The sequence below is a fragment of the Pinus tabuliformis genome, chromosome 3_1 (assembly GCF_031772625.1).
Source record: "Pinus tabuliformis cultivar Carrire ecotype Pingquan chromosome 3_1, CPIR1, whole genome shotgun sequence".
Classification (NCBI taxonomy): Eukaryota; Viridiplantae; Streptophyta; class Pinopsida; order Pinales; family Pinaceae; genus Pinus; species Pinus tabuliformis.
The window spans coordinates 372,636,210-372,642,277 of record NC_142301.1 but is presented as its reverse complement, the minus strand read 5'-3'; positions in this window follow the sequence as shown (position 1 = coordinate 372,642,277).

Sequence of the window (6,068 nt, the reverse complement as noted above, 5' to 3'; positions counted from 1 at the left end):
TTCGGTATCATTGAGATTCTAACTCAGATAATATATGTGGTGTTTAGTCCTTACATTGTCTTCATGTACCAATACCATTTCTATAGTAGAAATGGAAGCAACAAGATACAAGAAATAATCACGCTAGTAATCAGGGGGATATAAGAGAGATGCTTGAATCAATACATCTTTCAGTGCATCAAACATCATTTGAGAATCGTTGTTTGAATGGAAGGGAACCCCTTTCTTACAATAAGTTAGCTTTCACTTAAAGTCGTTGAATATGAATGAGAGAAGAAGTTGTAGACAGGTTGATGATTGCCTATAATTTTAGAGGATCAATATGAATCACCTATTTTGAAATGAAAAACCAAGAAGTCGACCAGAAATAATGCAAAACACATAGTTGTGTGGATTTAGTCTAATATTGTGCTATCGACACCGTAATAAAATGAGCCTTAAATGCATCAGGTGATCAATCTGATACTTGGAATAAGCAGGGATATCGTCCAAATAAGGTTGCACGACGTGTTTAATGTTGTGAAAATTGTATCCCATTACCCATTGAAACATGGCCCCAACATTATTTAAACCAAATGGGAGTTTCCAGTAGGAAAATGTACCCCAAGGACAGATAGATGCAGTTTTAGGTTTATCTGCTGGGAGAATGTTGATTTTATTATATCTATAGAAACCACCTATGAACGAATAGATTTCACATTCGGCACAGTCAGCAAAAATTGGTTGATGAACGAGGTCAAGTAATTTTCCTTTAGACATGCACGATTTACATCTCGATAATTGACACATACACGGATTCTCCCATGTTTCTTCATGAAAGGGTCAATATTTAACACCCAATCAATCAAAGGAACATGGTAACTGAAACTAGCATGGAGAATTTTTTCAATTCACACTTTATCGCGACAACCTTCTTTGGATGGACAAGACATAAGTGTTGTTGGACTGGTTTAGGATCAAGATACGTTTTAATCTCATGCACCACTATCTTTGGGTCGATAAATGGAATTTCCTAATAGGTCTAGGAAAATACATCACGAAATTCTTGAAATAGTGATTTATAGGTCTCAATCTTGGATGGAGGGAAAGATGCACCAATGTGTAGATTTTCGACAATACCCAGTTCAACAGAGATATCAATAGGTATTGTCTCTTCAATATTCGAGAGATTCTTTTCACAATCAAATTCGTGAATAGAAACAAAATTCGTAAAAGACTTGACGATATTGGCTATATAGACATCACTAAGATTATCCTTAGCATAATCTGGTAAGGATGAATGATCGCGATGATCATCTCATGACGCATCGTCTGGCATCATGATCTCCATGATGCTCTCATTCGTAGAGAATATACAAGATACTGGATGAAAAGACGTTCCATAATCAAATGATAGATCGACCCAATTGATCGAAGAGAATATATAAGTCACGCAAGCCGAATAGATGGCTTTGTAATCAATCTCAATAGGGCTAAGTGACAATCGGTCACCAAAACTATGGATGTTAGCTTCATCTGTTACAATCCATGGATGACTCATGATAGTAGAATATGATATGATATTGATATAAGAAATCAATGATGAATTTTCAAGAAGTGGAGGAGGAGGAAGCGAAAGGTTTCCATCAGCGAGGAATCCTTAAGTAGTACAACTCCGACATGCTGATATGAATGTCGAGTTTCCCTTAGAAGTGAGACACTTCCAGTAATATGAGAATCAGAGGCAAAGAAGGTGAGTTGGTCAATGGCCACAATCCCACCATTATGAGAAAAGGTGATCATATGGAAATAAGTCAAAATGATCGTGGCCATGGCGTAAACCCACGTGCAACCCAATAGAAGATTATAATCAAGAGGTCCGTCAATAACTTCCACTATGGATATTGTTTTTCTCCCTAACTTTACTAGTAAGGAGTTCAAAATACCACAAGGTTTATATGTTATCCTATCAAAATCTTTCAATGTTGTAGGTGACTGACTTAGTTGAGGAGAACCAATCGCTTTCCAATAAGACATAGACATCATATAGGTCGAGGCTCCCTTGTCCATAATAGAATGATGAATGTTCTTACCGCATAAAATGACCTACATGATAAGAGCCAATTGAGCCAGGAGGTGGTCGGTATAGTTTTCATGACTGAAAATAACTTAGTTGGAATCCAAAGGATCCACACATCCCATAACTGAAATAAAGGCCTTCTTTTGGATGGGACAATTTTGCAACACCTGGAGGGTTGACATAGTTTATGGACACTAAGCCAAGTATTCAACTATGTTATAATTTTGAGGAGCCCTAGCATGAGGGTTGAAAGAAGATTTATGAATAATTCCCTTCAGAGGCTTAATAGTTAACTCCGTAGGAATCAAGGGCAAAGCAGGATCATATGAGGGTGATGCCGAACTAGTAGGTTGATTAGTACTCGGACCGTTTGGAGGATTCACATTACCATATTCCTTATTTCCATTAGCCACCATAACATAAGATTTAGGCTTCTTGGATGAAAGAATTAAAACCGTGTTAGAGGAAGAAGGGTCCCAAGTAACCATGTAAGTCTCCTGATTGAGAAATAGGTCAGTCAACACAATGGCAGAAGTGGAGGATTTCAAAAACTGGTTCACGTTCGTGTGATGGGGAAAGTCACGTGTAAAGTGCTCCTTAATGAAAATCAATCATGGGTAGTTAGGCTTTCGTTTCTCATCATAGGATTGATTTGTTTGTTTATCCTATGGTGATTAATCTTTCTTCTTTTTTCCTTTTCCTTTATTCTTGCTTCCTGGTTGATGTTGAGATTTTCCTTTATCATATGAAACGACATTTATCTTAGAAGTAGAAGTCGTAGGAGGATTGGATGAAGGGTTTTGGGTAGAAGAAGTGAGAGAAACACCATATTGTTTACCCACTTTCTACACATTGATAGAACCAATGATGCCATCAACAACATGATATTCTTTACCAAGGGTTGGAGGAAAAATGTTTGAATGTCTTGGATCATCTGGTATCTTCTGATAGAGTGTACCAGGTTTGGTATAGATGAGTTCCAAATACTGAGCACGAGCAATCGCTTGCTCTTCAATCACGACTATGCCCTTAGCTACATCCTTTGTCATAGATGGAAACAAGGATTTAATAAACCATTCCACTAACAATTGATCTGGAACGTATGTCTTAACCAACGGGCAACGACACCGCCACTCATGAATGTGATCTAAGATCTGAGTAGATTTAGTTTGTTTAAAGTTGGTCAAAAGTTTCGTTCAAGTTTCATACTAGATGGGAGACTAGAAATGTATGAGGAGGTGGTAGCTAAGGAACTGAAATCATGGAATGAAGCTATAGGTAACTCAATGTACCATTTAGCTCTGGTACTTGTAAGAATACATTAGAAAAGATGTAATGATATCGAATCATCATTAAGGGAGTTCAAAGAACACCATAGATGATACGTCATTACATGGGTCGATGGGTCTTCTCTAGGATTCCCATTTAATTTTTGGATATCGTAAGGAAATTTTGTAGGAATTATCAACCACTAAGGCAAATGAGTGATATGATCAGTTCTGAGCCGAGTCAGGTCTGGAAATTTGAGAGTTTCCACAAAAGGTAATTGCCAGTTAAAACATGGTGGATGTGTTATGCAATCAGCTCACAAAATAGAAGAAAAGATAGAGCAACGACTTCAAAATCAGCCTCTTTGAGGGGGCAACCTCCTTTACATTACACAAATGAACAATTCTTGGATGATACAAATAAAAAGACCTCCTTTCTCTATATAGGAGTCTAAGGGGTCACAATATAGTCAACGTCGACATAAATATAATAATGTAAGGGCACAACAATAACAATAGTGGGCTTCTATAGGGCACAATAATAACAATATGGGGACAATGTGGGCACAACAATAACAATAAGGGGCTAAAATGACAATAATAATAAGGGAATACACTAGTATTATACGGACCTAATATTCCCCTCTCCTTCAAAAAAGTGTTGTCCTCAATGCTTTAGTAGTTCTGGATGCTTCTGTATAAAAATTTCATCCTTCCATGTTCTTCAATGGGTAAGTTCTTCCATTTGATGAGATACTCTGAAATTGATCAATTTCATAGCTGCCAAGTTCGTGTTATTGTGATTGCTTCAGGTTACAATATGATTTTTCCTCCCTCATCAAGTTCTGGAAATAATTTTGAACTGGGAGCTTGTCACCTATAACCTTCTTTAAGCATGAAACATGGAAAACTACATGCACTCGGGAAGCTATAGGAAGCTCCAATTTGTATGCCATAGTACCAATCTTTTGCAACACCTTGTACGGACCATAATACTTTGGTGATAATTTATTATCCTTCTTAGCTTGCTTGAGGGACATTTGTTTGCATGATTGTAGCCATGGAAATACCCAGTCGCCTACATCAAAACTTCTTTCGTTGCGATGTTGATCTTCCTGTTGTTTCATTCTATTCTGTGCCAAAGTGAGGTTATCTTTTAAGAGTTGGAGAATTTGTTGTTGATGATGGATGTAATCTTCCACTGCTTGAACCTTAGGATTTTCTCTTAAATATGATGTGATGGACGGTGGATGATATGAATAAAGTTCCATAAATGGGGCTATTTTTTCTGTAGTATGGAAGGAAGTATTATACCACCATTCAGCCACAGGCAACCATTTGACTAATTGTGTATGTTTATTAGATACAAAGCAACAAATATATCCTTCCAAACATTTGTTCACTATCTCAGTTTTCCCATAAGATTGAGGATGATAAGATGATCTATGAGCTAACTGAGTACCCTGACAAGAAAATAATTTTGTCCAAAAATTTCCAGTGAAAATGGGATCTCTATTGCTTACAATAATCTTTGGGTTTCCATGTATCTTTTGAATTGTTTCCATAAATGAAGTAGCAACTTTATTGGCTTTAAAGGGATGAGATTATGGAAAAAAGTGTGCATACTTGGTAAGTCTATCAACTACCACCATGATGACACTCTTTCCTTCAGGCTTGGGTAAACCTATGATAAAATCCATTGAAACCTCCTCCCAACGTTGACGTGGAATGGATAAAGGTTGTAATAGACAAGGGGTCTTAAATGTTTCAACTTTATTTTGTTGGAAAAACAAACATTCTGCCACAAACTTTTGAATATCAGATTTAAGGCCATCCCAAAAAATTCCTTCTTAACCGTGTGGTAAGTTTTTAAAAATCCTGAGTGCCCTTCTAAGGGAGAGGTGTGCAATTCTATAAGAATCTTTTGTTTGAGTTGCGAATTATTACAGAGGTATAAGTGATCTTTATACCATAACGAATCATTTTTCGAGCTAAATGTATCAGATGTACTGGGATCTTGTTGTATCTTTTGAATGAGTGCCCACACTTCTTCGTCGTTCTTCCATTCATCCCTTGATTCATTTATCCAATCTGGTTGGATAATAGAAATGGTGCTCAACAATGCTTCCACATACTCATCCTTTCTTGAGGGTGCATCTGCAACAACATTTTTCTTCCCTTTTTTGTAGATGATTTCAAAGGCATAACCCAACATCGTTTTAACCCATTTTTTCTGCTCTTATGAATATAATCTTTGTTCTAAAAAGTATTTAAGACTTTCATGATCTGTTTTTACCTTAAAGTTTATTTCCATTAGGTAAGGTCGCCATTGTTTAATTGCATGTAGTATTTCCAACATTTCCTTCTCATAAATAGCTTTGTGTAAATACTTTCCTTTGATTGGACGTCTTTCGAAAGAAATGGGTCTTTATTCTTGCATTAAAACATCACCAATTCCATTTCCTGAGGCATCACATTCCACAATAATGGTTTTTGTGTAGTCTAGTGTAGCTTAGACCGATGCTTGGCACATTGCCTCTTTAAGATGTTCAAATGCTTTTGTTTCTTCTTGCGTCCAAGAAAATGCATTTTTCTTTATTAATGTTGTTAGAGGTTCTGCTATTCTCCCATAATTATTAACAAACTTGCCATAATAACCTGTCAACCTGAAAAATCCTTGCAAATGCTTTATGGATGTGGGGATTTTCCATTCCTTAATGACTTTAATTTTTCTAGGGTCT